Below are 21,015 nucleotides of genomic sequence, written 5' to 3'. Positions count from 1 at the left end.
ATAAAGTGAGATGAGCGCCACAACCCCAGAGTCAGCCACGACTGGACATAATGGTCAGGGGTCCCTTTACCTTTTTAAACCCATCATTACATCTTGTGCTAGCAAATTCCAGAGTTCAATGCAGCACAAACACTTTCTTGTGTCTGTCCTGAATTATCGTACATTCAGCTTGCTGGAAGACCCTGGGTTCCAATATTACGAAGACTTCCCCACAAGGTCCTGCCAATGAGAAAGAGATTGCACAGACCTGCCTTGCTGCCTGCTTTTGGTGAGAGAGACTGGTTGTTGTGACTTCCTGCTGAAGCTGCTCACCTGAAGGACAGAAACTGGCCATTGTACTCTCATGCTGCCCATTTGATTCTGGGAAAAACTGGGCAGCATGACCTCCCATGATTGCTGTCCCACTGAAGGAGGAAAGGCCATTGGCTCCTGTATATTGCACAAACACTTTATTATGTATGAGCCATTTGAACCCTGTTGCTGACAAGGATTTCTCAGCTTGTTTCCATACTCACCCATCTTCTCACTTCTCCTCAAGCTGGTCCAACTGTCCACCAATGACTTTTGGGACATGGAACAACTATCCTCTGCAGTGAGGATGACATAATTCAAATATGTGACCCTAAGCTCCCGTTGTTCAGTCCCAGCTCCTGCCGACCTAGCAGTTCGAAAGCACGTCAAAGTGCAATTACATAAATAGGTACCACTCCTGCGGGAAGGTAAATGGCATTTCTGTGCACTGCTCTGGTTCGCCAGAAGCGGCTTAGTCATGCTGGCCACATGACCCAGAATCTGTCTGTGGACAAACACCAGCTTCCTTGGCCTATAGAGCGAGATGAGCGCACAACCCCAGAGTCATCCGCGACTGGACCTAACGGTCAGGGGTACCATTACCTATTATGCTTTTATATATGTTGGAAGCCACCCAGAGAGTCTGGGACAACCCAGTTGGATGGGTGAGGTATAAAAAAGAACTATTATTATTATTATTATTATTATTATTATTATTATTAAAGAGGACATCCTTATTTACATCAGAGAAATGTTGTGGCGTATGGGATGTGTCTGTTTGATATATTGTTTACTTGCTGCCAGCCAATCACGTCTATAATGAATTGGAGCATCTAAAGAGTTAGCACATGCCATTTGTAGATGACAACCCGCCAGGGAGCCAATTTGAAAAGGGATGTTGTTATGCTGCTCCCACAGGAAACTAAAACTATGATAAAACTTCTTTTTAAAAACAACACAAATGGCTAAAACTACAGATTTAAACTAAAAAAACTTATTCCCCTACACACTTAAGTTATAGGGCAAATGATTTAAACTGTCATTATTCCATAATCTTTAATAATATATTGCAAAGCTTTGCTATCCCAGTTCTTGATTAGAAGCCCTGATTATTTCCCAAGATCCCCTGCCCCCTCTCTCTTTCAGGAATTTATACCCCTCCTCCTCACTGCAAGTCACCAATAGACTCCACAAAGCAATTAAGCCACCAATTGCTTAAAGAGGATTGTTTCTGCCAGATTCACTGTAACCTCTATGTGATTTTATTATAATTATTTCAATCAGCTGTCTGGGTGATTTCCCAGTTAAGGGATTCAAAGCCAAAATATATAAGTCAGGGGATCCAGACCTGCAGTCAGGTGGTCTGCAGCATGTCTGTGGATTTGTAGTTGAGATGGCACATCCATCACATTAAATGCTCATATTGATTTTTAATTGTATTTTTATTCCTTAATTTAGTTCCTATATTGTAGTTTAGCCTAGTAGCTTGGATCCTATGGAATTCAAATTGCAATGCGATAAAATACAGTGTGCAAGAAATAAAAGGAGCAATTAAAATGCAATTAAAAATCATAACACATCTAGCATAGGGCATTAAACACGCTACAACACGCAGCAAAATCACTGAGTTGTCTGCCCAGACCCTCAGCCATTCTTAAGTGGTCTTTGCGGGGGTGAGGGGTGGGGAGTTTAGGAACTACTGATATAAGAAGATACATCTATCAATCAAGCATTTCCCAGTAAAACAGAAGCCCTTTGTGAATTGGCTATCAGGAACTTGTGCTGTTCCACACTGTAATCACAATCTTCCCTTTAGGAAAACTCCTTGGGATTTAGGATTAAAGAACTACCTGCTGTTGAACCAGCTGGCCTTTCAAATAATTGAAAATATCACAATTTGGGGTATTGTACTGAGATCATTTTAAAGCAAGCATGAGCAAATGTGTCAGTTTCAATTTCTCTCAGTTCCTCATTTTTTCCTCAATCCTAAATTCACATTTCCACATCCACTTGTGAAACACAGAATGAAAATTCATGAGAAAATTCTCCTAATAATTTCCTCTCTCTCTCTCTCTCTCTCTCTCTCTCTCTCTCTCTCTCTCTCTCTCTCTCTCTCTTTCTTTGCAAAGTATTGCAGAATTCAGAAGTGCGAATTATGAAGGGTGGCTCAGATTCAGTTTGTGTATTGTTTCAGAAAGTATGAATTTAAAAGGCAGGTGTGCCTTTAAATGCAAATTGAATCAATTTCCCCCCACTATCCCTATTTTCATAAGTATGTGATCAAAAAGGGGTCAGGGAAGTGATCTGCAGCCTGACCTATTTCAGTATTAAAATTTTAATAACTTTAAACTGACAATTCAGTACAATGGTTCTGCCAAAGGATTGAAGGACAAGTGCACCCATACTTAGAAACCTTACTCTCCACCCCATTTAAGTACTCGAGGATCACTTAATGCAAAAGGCTAAGGATGCTTGAGGTATGCAATTTTTCGTGGATCCCCATATGGACAGAACTGATACTTCTGGTTTTACTGTTTCCCAGGCACTGCAAAACCAAACCATGCCCTCCTGTGGAAAAACCAGCAGCAGAGCTAAAATTAGTTCTCTGAAAAACCTTTCCATTCAGAGTTGCCAGAGAACCAGGAACTCAGAGCAGAACATATGCATACAGGAACTGCGCCAGTGCTTCAAAACCATGATTAACTTCATTACGATGAATTAATTTGCAAGACAAGACCTGGAAGCAAAAGTAAAATGGTACTGAGGAATCACGCTTTCCAAGAGTAGAGAACTAGGCTGTGTTCAGCTGTAGCGAGAGAACAGGTTTTATTCAAATTCTGCACTGAAAATGACATGGGGTGGGGTGGAGGGGATGCTAAATTCTGCTTATCAGAATTTTGCATCAAGTAACTTTGCATCAATCAACTTTTTATATTACCATATTTTTCGCTCTATAAGATGCACCAGACCACAAGACGCACCTAGTTTTTTGAGGAGGAAAACAAGAAAAAAATATTCTGAATCTCAGAAGCCAGAACAGCAAGAGGGATCACTATGCAGTGAAAGCAGCGATCCCTCTTGCTGTTCTGGCTTCTGTGATAGCAGCGCAGCCTGCATTCGCTCCATAAGACGCACACACATTTCCCTTTACTTTTTAGGAAGGAAAAAGTGAGTCTTATAGAGCAAAAAATACAGTATGTGTTCGGTATGTGTTCATGCAATTCGTTTTTTCCTTCCTAGTATGACTCTTCCCTTGCTCTTCTATCTTCATAACCTGATTCATCTAGAGCGAGAGCTCAATAAAATATAGATAAAGATGTCAGAGAGAGGGACATGGAACTCTCTGTTCTCTGGTATTGTCTCAGCAGGAAAAAGGTCTATGCCCCAAAGCCTACTATAAAGTGCTAGATATAACAGCATATGGCAGTCCTTCTTGGCTGATGGTAGGCATTTTCAAGAGTCAATAGCAAACACTCTGTTTCTGCCCTTCTGATGCTGGTGAAGGTACTCAACTTTGCTCAGAGTTAACGTGGTGTTTGCCCAGCTGAAACAAACCCCAAAGAGCAACAGAGAGAGCCCTGAACCATACAGCTTTTTACTGTTTTGGGTTTCCATGTTTTATCTTGCATAATTCAAACACTGGACCATAAAGAAGGCTGATCGCTGAAGAATTGATGCTTTTGAATTATGGTGCTGGAGGAGACTCTTGAGAGTCCCATGGACTGCAAGAAGACCAAACCTATCCATTCTGAAGGAAATCAACCCTGAGTGCTCACTGGAAGGACAGATCCTGAAGCTGAGGCTCCAATACTTTGGCCACCTCATGAGAAGAGAAGACTCCCTGGAAAAGACCCTGATGTTGGGAAAGATGGAGGGCACAAGGAGAAGGGGACGGCAGAGGACGAGATGGTTGGACAGTGTTCTCGAAGCTACCAGCGTGAGTTTGACTAAACTGAGGGAAGTAGTGGAAGACAGGAGTGCCTGGCATGCTCTGGTCCATGGGGTCACGAAGAGTCGGACACGACTAAACGACTAAACAACAACAAAATTCAAACACGGAGAGATCCATGTTTTATGTTGCAAAATTCAAACACAGGGAGATCCTATCTTCAGACAATGGTCTTTCTAGCATAGTCCATCAGTTTTCTATTCAGTAGCAGCACCAGTGCTTCTTACCTGGCACTGGTGAGGTTGGGCCTGTATGGTTGTACTGGGGGAACCACTGCCACCATTCCAGCATTCCCAATGGTCTACCAGCATGGTCTACCAGCTACACCATGGCTCTGTACCTTTGTATGTTATGTCCTCTCGTATATATGCATTTTTACGAATACTTTCCTGCACTATAAACATTTTTGTACCCTTTTATTTTTTCCATTGGAGAGGTGCTTTGCAAAATTGGGAGATGTGTGAATAGAAAGGGATAGCTGTGTTTTAGTTTGTATGTTGGTTTGGACACCACCTCTACTGAGAGAGAGAGACTTAATCTCTCAAAAAAAGTACTGACCATCTGAGTGAGAACTAAGCTTCTGGTTTTTACTTTAAAACAAGCTATGAAAACCACCTGTGTACATAATTGTTTGAATCAAACCTCCAGAGAGCCCTTCTATCTATCCTCCAAACAAAGGAGTCACCGGGAGAAGGAAACTAGTCTTGCCTGTGATAATTCATCTTGAACTGGGATTTGGGAAGAGCTTCTGCCAATAATAATGATAATAATAATAATTTTTATTTATACTCCGCCCTCCCCAGCAAAGGCCGGGCTCTGGGTGGCTAACAAGCAATAATAAAAACAAGTTGAATGAATACAACTTAAAAACAAGATTAAAAATACAACATTAAAATATTAAAACATTAAAATGCAGCCTCATCACAGGAGGAGAAAGGAAAAAGAAAGAGGGGGGAAAAGATGATAGTTCTTAGTCTATCATCTTTTTTTAAAGAGGGGGTGTATTTTTAAGCCTACCTGTCAGACATAACCCTGATTTAATTGTTTTTAACAGGTCGTTAATGAAAAGGAGGCATGGCTTCCATTTGCCCTCATCAAAGCAATACCAATTAGTGTAAAACAGTTTAAATCTGTTTTCTTGGCTAGCAGAAAAGGTGAAAGGAATTCGACTTCTTAACAGAAACGACAGGCAAGATGTCAAAATGAAGGCCTGGATTACTAGCAAATGACAACTGCTGGCCCCACCCCGCCCTCAGACCCCCAACCACCGGCATTTGTGTCACTTTACACAAATCCTTCACTTTTTTACCTTCGCTTCCCATTTCCTTTCTACCTCTATGGCATCTATACCACATCTGGTCCTCCACTTCCTTCAGGGAAAACCTCCCCAAACCCAAAGAAGGAGAGAGAAAATTATTGAAAATGAATAGATGGTAGACAACTAAAAGTGGGAAGGGTTGGGCATGTGAGTGTGTAAAGGTGTGAGAGGCTGAATATATGAAGGGGGGAGAGAGAGGCAGCCCCACCTATTTTTTACTTGGCCCTGCACTTGTTCTTTAGATGTCCCTTTTATGAAGAGGCACATAGTGAGACCATTGATCCCCTGCTGGTGAGGCTCACTGACCTTGCGGGAAAACAAAAATTTGACCTTTTCCTGTTAGGCAAAGACCATAAGATGACCCGGATGAACGCCAGATTCTGTGTACAGATCTGTAGGTGCAGACCATCCCCCAACCCAAACTAGTTCATTAACAGAATCCCCAAACTCAGTTCCATGGGTGACTCTGGGTCATCTCTCTGTGGTGGCTTATCTTTGTATGATGGGGTGAGCTCTCGTTGCTTGGTCCCTGCTCCTGCCAACCTAGCAGTTTGAAAGCATGTCAAAGTGCAAGTAGATAAATAGGTACTGCTCCAGCAGGAAGGTAAACGGCATTTTCGTGCGCTGCTCTAGTTCGCCAGAAGCAGATTAGTCATGCTGGCCACATGACCTGGAAGCTGTATGCCGTCCTTCGGCCAATAAAGCGAGATGAGCACCACAACCCCAGAGTCGGTTATGACTGGACCTAATGGTCAAAGGTCCCTTTACCTTTACCATACCCTCCGTCATTTCTCTGATGAAAATAGGGACGTCCTAAGGAAAAGCAAGACATTCTGGGATCAAAAAATAAACCAGTATGGCTTCTGTAAATCCGGAACTGTCCCTGGAATGTGGGGACACTTGGAGGGTCTGCAATTCAGAGCCAAGAGTTGTGTTTGTCATACTGTTTGTTTCCCTTACCTCTGTGGCTTCATCTGTTCATCTATCCTGTTCTTCTGTTTGCTCTTGGTAAGATTACTTGATTAAGAGGAGTCCTTGATGAAACAAGGATTTCCAGAATGCCCAAAGAAAAAGAACAATCCCAGTGAAGGCAACAATACCCTTGGTCTTCTATTTCCATGCCAAATGTCTGAAAGTTCACAACACATATCAGCCACAGGGGACAACACTGATGCATGGCTCCCAATATTTTCTACATGGATTCATCCTCCCCCCTTCTACTAAACTGAAACACTTCAAAAGCAGAAGACCTCATTTCCAGTTTAACAGTCAGACCTGCTATGGCTCTTTCACTTTTATTACTTGAGCTATTGCAACTTTATGTATGACATTTCTCACCTTCCTGATATGTTTTAAGACTTATTGTTATTTTCACTCAATGTTTTAACCCTTCCCCCCCAAAAGCAGTCAGAACTCCCATCCTCTATCGTCTGGGGGGGCGGGAAGTGTCTTTTCCTCTCATTCCCCCCCTGATAGAGTTCATAATTAAAGACATGGGGTGATGTGGCCTGCGCATCTAATTGCAGCATATGATCAAGGATTGCAAGCACTATGCTGAATGCACAACTGTGGTATCTAATTATCGCGTTGACTGACAGTAGGATTTTCTCTCCCCTCTTTGCAGAGGTGAAGGCGTATCTGACAGATTACAGCTCTGCTTTGAAGTCAGATGCATATATACAGAATTAAAGATTGAGGACTTCCCAAATGCATTTCAGTGTGGGTTATCCCTGTCAGCCATTTCCCTTCTTTATTTACTACAGCTTGCTTTGAAGTGGCAGAGTACAGTCTATGCTGCTGGGGCGTATTAGTAAGGGATGGTATGCCTCTTGGTAGCTCGAAAACCGAAGAGAAGCAGCCTTGTGCTACCCTTCATATAAAAAACTTGGAGATTTTAATGCCTAATTCATCTGGGGAGGAAAAAGAACATTACAATGCAGAGGGGGGGGACTTAGCTCCAGTCTCACTCTTGAGCTTCTATTATTATTATTATTATTATTATTATTATTATTATTATTATTATTATTATTATTATTTACTAATTGCTTCCCATGTGATTTACAATATAAAAGCATTTATAAAGCAGTTAAAACAATTGCCTGCAAAAACCGTTATGAAAAGCATCTACAAATACGTATACAGCGGAAGCTCGACTGTCAAACGCTTCAGAAGTAGAATGTTTCGGCTTTTGAACACCAACAACCTGGAAGTGAATGTTTCTGTTTTTGAACTCAGCTCAGAAGTTGAATGGCTTCCAAGGCGAGTTTCTCCATTTTTCCAATGGAATTTTGCTGACTGGCAATTGCACCGCTGTTGTCAAATGTTTTGGAAGTCAAATGGTCTTCCGGAACGGACTGCGTTCAACAACCAAGGTTCCACTAAAAGTTTTAAACAACAACACAGGCATAAAGTCAATTCTGATCCAGGACAGGTACGACCTGGGATAAAGATTTTAGAAGACTTCTAAATAGCTCTTCTTTTCCCCTTTTGTAATATTCAGCAGGATTTGCTTCGTGTTGCAATGTCATGGTGTTCTGTTTCCTTGTTTTCACTCCGTATACCTGACTGCCAGTGACGAAACAGTGCAGAAAGTTGTGACATCATGAAACCATGGATATTCTACAAGGCTTACAAAAGGAAGGCGGGAGAAGAGCTTAGATGGTCTGTTGTGTCACCTCTCATTTGAAGGCCTCCGAGACCACGGAAGACCTCAAACCCTTCACCTCTGTTGCTAAATAGTCATGACCAATGTTTTGTCAGTGGGTGGTCTTAGTGGTATCTTTCTATCCCGTATGGATGAGAGGGAGAGGAAACCAAGGACATCACACTCAGTATGAAGAAATAGAACAACAACAGCAAAATGCCAAGCCAATGAGCTCTGTATGGTCTGTTTCCCATATGGGTGAGCAGGAACACATCTCTATCTCACTTTTAATTTCAGATAGTATGCACTCTAAATGTGTGTGTCAAGTGGTGTAAACACAGACATCTGGTTGGCCATAATTTTTTATTAAAGATTTTCTTGATTTACAGAAGTATGTGTAATGTCTCTTGTATTTTTTTCCATGTAACATTTTTACAAATCAGTTTCATTTGTTGAGACATTAGGAAGAAAAGGGGTGGAGAGGGGGAAGATGGGTGGGGGTGGGGTCGGGAGGCGATGTTTCTATTTTGCTTAATGTATGTATGGTTTGATGTCAGCGTTGCTTGTTCAGGTTCTCTGCTGTTCACTTGTGTTCGTTTGGTGGTGAGAGACGTTGGGGTTGACCTAGGGTGTGGCTGTTCCCTTGTGGTTGGCTGTGGTGGTCTTTGTTTTCATGTGTGAGTGTGGTGGGTGGGTGTTTTGGATCAGGTTAGCCACATTGATTTGGTGGATTATTGTCATTGTCTTGTTCTGTTGTGTATGTGATAAAGGGGAGCCATACCGGGGTGCCCGTGTCAGTTTCAGTTTATTGGTTAATTTTTCTAGTAAGGCTGTTTCCCATACTATTTGGTACCATTGGTCCATGCTTACTCCTGACAGGTCTCTCCAGTGTCTGGTTATGATGTTTCTAGCTGCTGAGAGTAGGTGGGTTATGAGTTCTTTGTGGTGTAAGTGGGCATTGTTGTCTTGGAAGATGTTTAGTAGGGCCATTTCTGGGGTGATTTCTAATACTTGCTTGGTTATTTTACATATTTCTCGTATGACTGTTGTTCAGAATAGTTGGATTTTATTCAGAGTCTTCCATATTGTTCATAACACACTGGGATGACTGAAAGAGGGTATTTGTTCGTTTCTATACTGAATTGAGCTAAAAATCGAGCTGTTTCTTTGTGATGGGGTAAACAGAGAGAGTTTATTGTCTAAACATATTTTGTGAATTTCGAATAGTTTATATGAGGCTGACACCCCTAGAGGGTTTTGTTTTGGAAATCTCTTTCTCCGTGTTTGTGTGCCTGCATCACCCTGTGTGTTTGCTTCCTCAGAATAGAGATAAGTTTCCAGTGCTAGATGGTGGGAGCAAGTGGGGGCAGCACATCTCCTTCTTGGTGCTTAAATTCTCCTAATGTGTTTGCGCTTCGGTTGCCGTCACGTTTTGCTCTGTGCCAGAGAATTGCATGGGGACGGCATTTTGGGGTCTAGCCTTGTGGCACGATGGCAAGAGACCTTTTCAAGAATTTGATTTTGCTAAACTTCCCATGGTGAGAGAACAGGCCAGCTTGCTTTCAGGGGCAAAGCAGCTACTTGAGAAGACTTGAAAGACTCTAATGTTCTCCTTTTGCTATGTACTATTTCCTTCTGGCCATCGGGAACAAATTTAGTTTCTATTGGATTTGTCAAGCTGATAGGAGACCTTGTTGTGTGGGAGAGTGTTTGGCCAGAAGAACACATCTGGTCAAGATCTTCAGCTTGCTTGATCTAGGACTTCAGAAGCAGACAATCAATGCTGAGGCCAAGAGGTGTTCCCCCCCCCCGGCCGCATAGCCTCCACAGCTGGAACTCTTTGTGGACTGATACATCCAATTCTTCTGCAAAGACCGTAATGTTGCTTAGCATTTTATAAGGCATTTACATCTCTTTAATTCACCCCAGTGAACAGACAGGGAGTTGCTTTTTAAACCTCCCTGTGGAAAAGTTTTCATGGCAACTACTGTTGGATACCAGACGGGAATATTAAATTAATGGTATGGGGGGGGGGTAATATTGTCCTATACAATTTATAATTATTGTCCTATGCAATCCTGCATATTATTTGATGCCTCCTTAATTGTAATAATCTATGGATACCCTCCCAAGTCTTGGAAAAGTTTCTAATTGTAAATGAAAATAAATACTATATGTGGAAATGGCTGGCTGTTATTTAAATGTGTCTGCAATTTGTTACAAAATAGAAAATAATAGCCGTAAACATACTCTTCAAATTCATGGCCCTTCTTCCAGCATATGTTAGTAATATTGCAGCTGAATAGCAAAGTAACATGTTTTTAAGAATCAAGTGTCAATTTATGTTTGACTTGCAACTGTCAGGATGGCTTCATGTTTCCCTGTGCTTTTGAAAAAATTGGTAATTAACCAAGTATCAAATCAAATAGAGATGGAGGGTGCAAGTTTTAGTTGTTTATGATGGGCAGTGAGAAAACATCAATGGAATCAAATGCTTCCATATACTGGTCTGTGATCGAAATAAAGTTTGATACAGATACTACAAATGAATATCTCTTGAGTTAGGCACATATAAGGCCCTAGTCCTCACTGAGGTGGATTAAACTATGCCTAGGCTATACTTCTTCAGGTGGTAAAAAAAACTGCTGCTGATATCAATATTGCACAGCAGCAGCAGCAGCAACAACAACAACTTAAGACCGGGCTCAGGGCAGCTAACAACCAATAATAAAAACAAGTTGATTAAAATACAACTTAAAAAACAAGATTAAAATACAACATTAAAACATTAAGATGTAGTGATTGGATTCATAAGAACTGACTCCTTTTTAAAATAAACATTGTCCAGACCCATAAAAATATTTTTCAAACTTTTACTTGCAGAACTCTTCAAAAACAGAGCAAAATACATCAAATGATATGCCCCAAACATCCATACTATGTCTTGTGCTGTGCAGCAAAGGCTCAGCATCTTAGAAGTAAAAGCTAATTCCGAAAATCCAAATTGTGTCTCTCCCCCACAGACTGCATCCCAGCCTTCACTGGCCTTAGACTATGTAACTCTCGGAGAACCATTTGACAGCCTTTTGTGTTCATTGGAGTTCAGAGAAAAACTATCAGCCACCACCCTTTCAAGATGGCAAATTTGCAGCTCAATACCTTTGCCACCTGATCTAAGGTTACAACACTCAAATGATAGCTAGCAGAAAGCAAGAATTGGTTACTTATCAACTCAGCAAGAGCTCAGGGTTCTCTTCTTGGATTCAATATAGCCCCAAGGAGAAGCCCCATGTTAAAGCCTTCTTCAATACACAAAGCCATTCCCATTTCAGTGTCAATTAAACCAATTACAGTGGTACCTCGGGTTAAGTACTTAATTCGTTCCGGAGGTCCATTCTTAACCTGAAATAGTTCTTAACCTGAAGCACCACTTTAGCTAATGTGGCCTCCTGCTCTCGCCGCACCGCCGGAGCCCAATTTCTGCTCTTATTCTGAAGCAAAGTTCTTAACCTGAGGTACTATTTCTGGGTTAGCGGAGTCTGTAACCTGAAGCATATGTAACATGAAGTGTATGTGACCCGGGGGACCACTGTATATACACTAAATACACCATAACTGAATGCGCCTCCATACAAAACAAGAAGTTCACCCTCATACACCAGTTGAGATCACTGCACACACTCAACTCTGTTATTCTGGATTGAGTTCCTTTTGGGTATGCAAATAAACTCCTTTCTTTTCTTGTGTTTATTGCAGACAACAAGCTGACTTGCACTTTATTCAGTGACCAAGGATCATCCCAGCTCAGGATAAATTATCAGGGGATGCTAAAGTTCTTAGTCTACACATTTCTGCTGCCCTTCAAGAAAGAGAGGGGAGAGGAAATCCTTCACCAGAAGAGGACATTTCATAAATTCATAAATAAACCCTGCAAAAATCAGGTGGTATAGCATACATTGACAGAAGCCAAACTGAAGATAAAAATAGAGCTGGATAACTTTAGAAAGACCCAGAAAAAATATATTCTCCATCTCCAAAAATATATTTGGTAGTAAGCAGATTTGAGGGTCTTCACTAGCAAGCAGCACAAATCCTGCAGAACCACTCCTCTGTAGCAGATGTCATGCTTTGCACATTATTTATTGCAGTATCTGATCCCTTGCAGGAAATGCGGCAGAACACTCTGTGCTTCATTTGAAACAAAGGAGAAACTCAATGGGCTTATAGGTAAGTCCCATTATCAAAGGGGAAGTAACATTTTTCAGTGGTGGGGAGTAACATTTGCCATTGAGAAGAAGCCTTATGGAGCTTCTCCTGCCCTCTGCCACCTTCTTCCCCTTTCTCAAGGTAATTATTGTATTGTGAGAGGCTTAAAAAAATAAATTGGGAGGTCACCTATTCCTACCCTATTTCTAAGCAACCAACAGTACCCTTTCACAGAATGCAATAAACTATGTCAGCACACATCACTCTGAATATTACAACCACATATTGCCTTGTTGTTGTTGTTGTTGTTTAGTCATTTAGTCGTGTCTGACTCTTTGTGACCCCAAGGACCAGAGCACGCCAGGCACTCCTGTCTTCCACTGCCTCCCGCAGTTTGGTCAAACTCATGCTGGTAGCTTCGACAACACTGTCCAACCATCTCGTCCTCTGTTGTCCCCTTCTCCTTGTGCCCTCAATTTTTCCCAACACCAGGGTCTTTTCCAGGGAGTCTTCTCTTCTCATGAGGTGGCCAAAGTACTGGAGCCTTAGCTTCAGGATCTGTCCTTTCAGTGAGCACTCAGGGCTGATTTCCTTCAGAATGGATAGGTTTTATCTTCTTGCAGTCCATGGGACTCTCAAGAGCACCATAATTCAAAAGTATCAATTCTTCGGTGATCAGCCTTCTTTATGGTCCAGCTTTCACTTCCGTACATCAGAACTGGGAAAACCATAGCTTTAACTATACGGACCTTTGTTGGCAAGGCGATGTCTCTGCTTTTTAAGATGCTGTCTAGGTTTGTCATTGCTTTTCTCCCAAGAAGCAGGCGTCTTTTAATTTCGTGGCTGCTGTCACCATCTGCAGTGATCATGGAGCCCAAGAAAGTAAAATCTCTCACTGCCTCCATTTCTTCCCCTTCTATCTGCCAGGAGGTGATAGGATCAGTGGCCATGGTCTTAGTTTTTTTTTGATGTTGAGCTTCAGACCATATTTTGCACTCTCCTCTTTCACCTTCATGGATCACTGCCTTGCTGTGGCAAAGGGACTTGAATAACTCAGAGTAGCTATGAGCTATGCCATGCAGGGCCACCCAAGATGGACAGGTCATAGTGGAGAGTTTTGACCAAACGTGATCCACCTGGAGCAGGAACCGGCAAGCCACTCCAGTATCCCTGCCAAGAAAACTCTATGGACAAAGACAACAGGCACATTGCCTCATCAGGGAGCAAATGCATTTCATATGAGATATGTTTTTAAAACAGAGCAGGAAATTGCCATGGAAATGCTTGAACCCTGAGCCCCCCGAGCCAATATGGATGATATGAAATCTAGCCACATCAACTCTGCCTATAAAGAGTGTCACTACAGCAACTAGCTGCACTCAAACCAATCCTTCAATATGCATATAGCAATCGCCTGTCACACATCAGACTAGCACTGCTTAATATCCCGCTCTTTCCTTGCTCACATACTTAAAGATTTCTTAAACTGCAGAAGCTGCGTAGCTAAGCAGCTGTGGCCTGTCGCAGGGCAAGGATCCAGGGAAGTCATTAAGAAGAACAGCAGGTAGAGGGATAGCTGGAAAAGTTTTTTTAAAGCTTCTATAAGTAGGGGGGAAAGGCAGGGAGATGTCTAACTTTTGCATCTATGTTTTGGAAATATGCACTGTCTAGTCATACAGCCACTTCCCTCTCCAACATATGGATTAGACATTATCTTAATGACATCCACTTCCCACTGATGATTGACTGAAGTTGCCACACTTTGCCAACAAATGCAAATTTCCATGAAGAGACTTCAGTTGTAGCACACACATGCTTTAGCTACTTAACCATTTGCTCAAAGTCATAGGTTTAGTTAATTAACTTGTGCAGAACCATCATGTCAAGATAATTTAGACTTTGTGTATTTGTTTAGTCCAGGGGTAGCCAGTATGATGCCTCCAGATGTTGTTGGACTACAACTTATGTGAGTCCCAGCCAGTATGGCCACTGGTCAAGGAAAACGGGAGACACCCGGAAAGCTGCAGCTCAGCTACCCCAGATTTAGTTCATTAGGCAAGTAGCAGTCAAAGTCCGCTGGACAAATAACTCATGTAGCAACCTCAAATCCCATCCCGGAAAGGTTTCTTCTAACACAGGAAAAAAGAAAAACCTGTCAGGCAGCACAGATGAGAACAGCCGTGTATCAACTGAGCAGATCCCTTCTCAGAAGGAAATAAGAACGCTTTTCAAAATGGGGAGTAGCCCGAGTTGGCCCACAGATAAGGGCAGGGTGAAGCAGCTGCCTTTGATGGCAGAAATGCAGGATGCAGCACCACACCTGTCCTGCCACTTTTGCTGCCACCAGAGAAGCTCTGCTTTGCCACTGGTCTCCCAGTGTCAGGGCCTGGGCAGCAGAGAAATGGTGAAGATCCGCATCCTGACCCTTCCAGAGAGAAGGAAGAGAAAGACAGTATAGATTTACAACAGGGGTTTGAGGGAGGTAGCAGCCCAGAGGCAGATGAGAAGGAAAGTTGGGAGACACATCATTAGAAAGTATTCCAGACCCTCCATCTCCCAGAGGCTGGCGAGCCTTAAAAGTAGGAGAGCAAAGAGCTCAAAGACAGAGGGCATGTAGCAGCACCCGTAAGAGAGATGAATGAGGAAGTGGGAGAGACGGGGTGTGGAGATTCACCAAGACAACACCATTATCCAAGAGGCTGGGTTCTATAACCTCTCTTTGTAAATTTTGAAATAAAAAAGGGTGGTAAGAAGTTTTTCCTTGTCTTTATACTTTCCTGGGCAACTAGCCAGGAGCCGCTGACAGCATCCTGACACCCCCCCATCCCTAGGGGTGGAGAGAGGCTAGTGGCAAAGCTGTCCAGAACACCTCCATCTCACCTAGTTTTGGTGACAGAGAGGCTTTCTGCCACTCCACGTGGGGCAAAGCTCTGCGTAATGCCTCCCATTGCATTCTAGCACCCAGCTTTGCCACTGGTGGGGTGGCAAGGTTTGCAAGGGGTTTTCCTTGGGGTGAAGCCCTTGCAGAGCCTCACAACCCCTATTCCATCGCAGGGGCAGCAGTGGACGTTTTGCCCCAGGTGCAAAAAGGCCTTGGGCTGCCTCTGGGTCCAGGAGATTCATGCAAGTAGGCTGTGCCCAGATGGCAGTTTCCCTCATTGCTGATATAGAGCTGAATTAGGCTCATGTGAACATAGTTTACATTTCAGAGCTCCAACTATTCTCCATGCTAAACTTATCAGACAGTTGTCAATAACAGAAATATGTCACTCAACTGCTTTTGCGTCATTACTTACACTTGTCAGTCAAATCTTTTTGGTCACTTTATCTTGATGAGGGCAAGCCAAAGTGACTTACAAGTAAACATTTTTAGATCTGTCCCTGTTCCTGCCCCCAAACTTTGCTCTACTTCCAGCTCCTTTCCTGGTGAAACACTTACCAAACACATACTGAGTTCCCAGAAAAGCCTATAAGCTTATTATTATTATTATTATTATTATTATTATTATTATTATTATTATTATTATTGAAACGTTTTGGCTCTTACTTCACAGAAGACTTGTTCTTGAAAAAGCCAGCAACTTACCACATCTTACCACAGATAGCGTTAAACTTCTGAATGTAGGGGTAGTTACACCTGTACCTTTCAACTTTAGCCTCAAATCTCTGTTCAGGAGATTTTGTCAGTGCAAGCAAAACTGAAGGAAACAAGAGAAGAGCAGGATGGGAACTAAATGTTATGTTAGAAGAAGTGTTACAAGGGACGAGTCACTATTTAAAAGAGATTTTTGACCAGCATTTTAAACAGATTGTTCAAGATACCAAGGTGTCTTTTAGAAGTTAAGGGAACATGTACTTCAAAGCAAACCTCTATCAAATTCAGCAACACTCATCTCCACATGTGTGCAAATCAGTGTTCTACCACACCACAATTTCAAAGCATAATTTAATCTTTTGTAGTATTTTATTGTAAAAAGTGATTTGGGATGGTGTGTGGGGGTGTGTGTGTGTGTGTGTGTGTGTTTGTTTTCAGCACTGTGATTTGCAATGATAATGACCACAGCAGCAATAAGGTATTAATAATGCATTTGTATTTAATCTCACCCTCCCCTCACCTTGAGACATAGAGTGTTCAATAAAAGGGCACCCTACGTCTTTTCCTCATTGTCAATAAAACCAGAAGCTTTCCTCCTTTCTAAGAATATAAAGCAGAAGCGCAGGTCTTTTTTGTTGTTAAATTGACCAAGAGTGAGAGCATAAAGTATAATTAGATATGCTTAAACATAGTAGTAAACCACTTTCAGACCCTCCACGTGTCCCTGTTTTCCAGGGACAGTCCTGAATTTAACCAAGCCGTCCCGGTTTCTGATTTGATCCCAGAATGTCCTGCTTTTTCTTAGGTAAAGGTAAAGGGACCCCTGACCATTAGGTCCAGTCGTGGCCGACTCTGGGGTTGCAGCGCTCATCTCGCTTTATTGGCCGAGGGAGCCAGCGTACAGCTTCCGGGTCATGTAGCCAGCAGGACTAAGCCGCTTCTGGCAAACCAGAGCAGCGCACGGAAATGCCGTTTACCTTCCCGCTGGAGTGGTACCTATTTATCTACTTGCACTTTGATGTGCTTTTGAACTGCTAGGTTGGCAGGAGCTGGGACCGAGCAACGGGAGCTCACCCCTTCGCGGCCACATGACCCGGAAGCTGTACGCCGGCTCCCTCGGCCAATAAAGCGAGATGAGCACCAGAGTTGGGCCCTTTACCTTTATTTAAAATGGTACAGAAGCCCAGTCTTGAATCTATATCAAAACCTATCCACCCTAGCAAAATTGCCCCAACATATTCTATATTATCCACTATTCTTTCCCCATTGCAAAACTAATACGTTATCAAGAAACCATATCAACTTTCTATTTAAGTAATATGGGCATATTTTATGTTTGGCTATCATAGGCTTTGCTTCATGCCTCCACAGAAAACATAGTCCACAATTTCATATTAACTGCATTTTGCAAACCTCAAGTGCTTTCCTCCATTTGCAATCTGGCTAGGCTTCAGCCCTGAAGCAAAATTTCAGGTGGCTGTGGTCTAACCATTAACTTTGGCCTGGAATGACTTGAATTACAAACCAAACAGACTGTGAATGGAATATCTTTAAAAGTGCAATAAGTGTACAGCTTGGGAACCTGGTTTTGTTCTTCTGAATTGAGCCTGCAGACACACTTTTGAACCACTCTTTTGGGGCATTCCAAAAATGAATCATTATTCACAGACAGGAATTGCAGGTGCTACATTAAAGAACTGCAAAAAGAGTCAATTGAACTGAACAATAAAGATTTATTGCTCATACGTTTCTTTAAAAAGCAACACACACACCCAAACTTCCGTGTGTTTTCTGATTTAAAACACATCATACATTGGCTTCTTAACAACCTTCTGTATTATGCTTCCAGAAATTTGACAGCCCCTTACTTATGAAGTTTATGACCGCATATAATTTCTCGGTACTTAACCTATGAAAAAGCCATAAATATAACCATGTATATAATGTGCACTTTAATCAGTCATACTTTAGTATAATGCTAAAGCCTAATCTGTAAACATTAATATTCTCAGAACACAGCATCATGCTAAAAAAAAAATCTAGGTCAGATGTTAGCACTATGCTTTGACTTCCACCCATGTCTTATAGGGAACGTACAAATGTGGAATATACAAAAAAGTAAGAAATAAACATAATGGTATGCACAAAAGCTAATATTTTGGAGTCAGGATAGCTGACAGGTGTTTCATAGAATCACAGAAGATACCCTGAGGGTTTGCCCAACTAGCAGACCCTCTACAATGCAGGAATCTCAGCTAAAGCATCCATGACAGATGGCCATCCAACCTCTGCCTAAAAACTTCCAAGGAAGGAGAGTCCATCACGTCCCATGGGAGTCTGTTCTCTTACTATTAGAAATTTCTTCCTGATTGGTCGAAATCACCTTTCTTGTAACTTGAATCCATTGGAAAAAACAAGCTTGTTCCAACTTCAGTGTGACAACCCTTTAGCTATTTGAAGATGGCTATCATATCATCTCTCAGTCTCCTCTTTACCAGGTTAAACATACCCAATTCGGTCAACTGTTCCTCATAAGGCCTGGTTTCCAGACCCTTGATCATCTTGCTTCCTCAGCACACATTGCAGCTTGTCAATATCCTGTTTGAATTGTGATGCCCAGAGCTGGACACAGTATTCCAGTTGTGGTCTGACCAAGGCAGAATACTATTACAGTGGTACCTTGGGTTACAGACGCTTGAGGTTACAGACTCTGCTAACCCAGAAATAGTACCTCGGGTTTAGAACTTTGCTTCAGGATTAGAACAGAAATCGTGCAGCAGCAGCACAGCGGCAGCAGGAGGCCCCATTAGCTAAAGTGGTACCTCAGGTTAAGAACAGTTTCAGGTGAAGAATGGCCCTCCGGAATGAATTAAGTTCTTAACCCGAGGTATCACTGTAGTTTCCTTGACCAGGACACTAGACTTCTGTTAAGCCTTTATGTGCTGGCTGATACATCAGCAAGTTTAGTATAGGAGCATTAAACATCAATGCAATATTAAGCATATAGATGTTCCCATAGAGCCTAGCGGTGCTGCCACTTTAACTCCTGTTTGGTTAGGAATGCAATGGAGATGCTTGTTTTGCTATTGTTTCTTTTTATTTGAGGCTACATTTTTCTCGCTTGCTCCATCCAGGTGTGCAGACTATATAAGACCGTAACTCATGTTTTCATCCCCCAGGGATTCTGTGTTATAATTAACCTAATTTCCAATGGTTAGGCATCAGAACACTCTCCATGCAGTTTGGCAACATTCAACTGGATCAAAGGCAGTAAGCATGTTGCCTTTTAGATGCCAAGATGCTTTCCTTCCCCTCACTTGAATCCAGGGACTAACAACAGGCTGCAGCCCAGCCACTAACACCAAGGGGAGGCATATTTTCAAACCATGGAAAGAGTAAGCTGAAATAATAATTTCATTCTATTTTGTTCCAGCTGTTAAATCTTGGCAACACAGCTAATCTCCCAACTCATGCTGATTTTCAGTGCAATACTCAGAACATTTTATTATTGTTTCTTATTCAGATGCAACCGTTTTTAGCTTCCCCTAATGAGGTATTTGCAGCTAACAAGTGGTCACAATAATAATTATTATTAATATTTCTTTTTTAAAAACCAGCAACATTTCTGTTGCATGCAGATAGAAAACACAGTTTGGAGGGCAAAACACAAGAAAATGCCAGGAAAAGTTTGAGCCAGTCTTTACAGCTTGATGAGCATCAGAGGAATAATAACACCACAGTTGTCGAGAAAGATTGAACTGGTTCCCAAGAAAGGGGAAGCTGGCTAACACAAGAAAGTCAGGTACAATTGAATCAGAGACAGCACCAAACTTGAAAATGGCAAGGTCCAATGGGTCGTGTTAATATTCCATATACTGCACCAAAATCTGGTCTTGTCCATCTTACTATGTTAATATTTTATAGTTAAGAGGCAGTGCTGTGGTCTAAACCACTGAGCCTCTTGGGCTTGCCGATCGGAAGGTCGACAATTTGAATCTGCTCGATGGGGTGAGCTCCCATTGCTCTGTCCCAGATCCTGCCAACCTAGCAGTTTGAAAGCACACCAGTGCAAGTAGATAAATAGGTACCACTGCAGTGGGAAGGTAAACGACATTTCCGTGCGCTCTGTTTTCCGTCACGGTATTCCCTTGTGCCAGAAGCGGTTTAGTTATGCTGGCTACATGACCCAGAAAGCTGTCTGTGGACAAACGCCGGTTCCCTTGGCCAGAAAAGTGAGATGCGCGCCACAACTCCATAGTCGCCTTTGACTGGACCTAACCATCCAGGGGTCCTTTACCTTTTAACTTTTTTACCTGCACAACTAGCAACTTACCAACCAAACACAGATCATCAAAAATCTGCAGCAGCCCACTAGCAGCTCAGTAAACTTTCAGTTTCTTCCACCTCCATGGGACTGCAAAAATACAGGTACTGTCAAGCACCTAAAAGGCCACAACATGTGCTGGCTACTGGCTGTATTTGGCTGGGCGGATTTCAAAGTTATACAGGCCTGATTTAGATCTATGTGTAACCAGTTTTCCTTAGCCAGTACGAGAAGGAAACAAATGTAGCTGTGGAATCAATCTTTTCGTTGGCTTGGGTATGAGTTCCTAACCCCCCCCCCCTCAAAAAAAAAATTCCACAGAAAAAAAGGTTGAAAAATAGTTGTAGTGGGTGAAAGAATCAAAGAAAGCAGAAGGTGTGTGGTATGCAGCAGCAGCAGCAGAAAACAATGGATTCCTTTGGTATTCCCTATTTCAGCAACTGGAATCATATACCTCAGTGGGCCAGGTCTCTTAAGAGTAGAATTAGTAGCTGAATGAAGACTGAGCAACTGCAATGCAGGAAATTCCTCTCCAGTTGGATTTCCAAGGCAGAGGGAGAAGGGAAGAGACATAGCTCAGTGGTAGAGCATCTCCAGGTAGAGCTGAGAGACAGCCCTTGTCTGAAACTCTAGATAGCCACTGCCAGCCAGTGGAGACAGTACTGAGTTAGATGAACCAGTGGGTCTG

General features: G+C 42.3%; 1 protein-coding gene across 9 annotated transcripts in view; it reads right to left on the bottom strand.

Annotated features, from left to right (window-relative positions):
• Positions 1 to 21,015, bottom strand: part of LOC309367264 (uncharacterized protein) — a 279,394-nt gene that overhangs the window by 125,391 nt on the left and 132,988 nt on the right. For 8 of the 9 annotated variants that reach the window (XR_014166959.1, XR_014166960.1, XR_014166961.1 and 5 more), the window contains one exon: positions 6,519 to 6,687. The gene's annotated coding sequence lies outside the window, so the exon portion shown is untranslated. Of the gene's footprint in view, positions 1 to 5,565; positions 5,624 to 6,518; positions 6,688 to 21,015 lie in introns of those variants that run through there. The other variant, XR_014166967.1, reaches the window with a different exon arrangement.

The sequence above is a fragment of the Podarcis melisellensis genome (assembly GCF_964234715.1).
Source record: "Podarcis melisellensis genome assembly, chromosome: 3".
Classification (NCBI taxonomy): domain Eukaryota; kingdom Metazoa; phylum Chordata; class Lepidosauria; order Squamata; family Lacertidae; genus Podarcis; species Podarcis melisellensis.
Note: the sequence above shows the minus strand (reverse complement) of the source record. Positions and strands in the feature narration are given on the sequence as shown.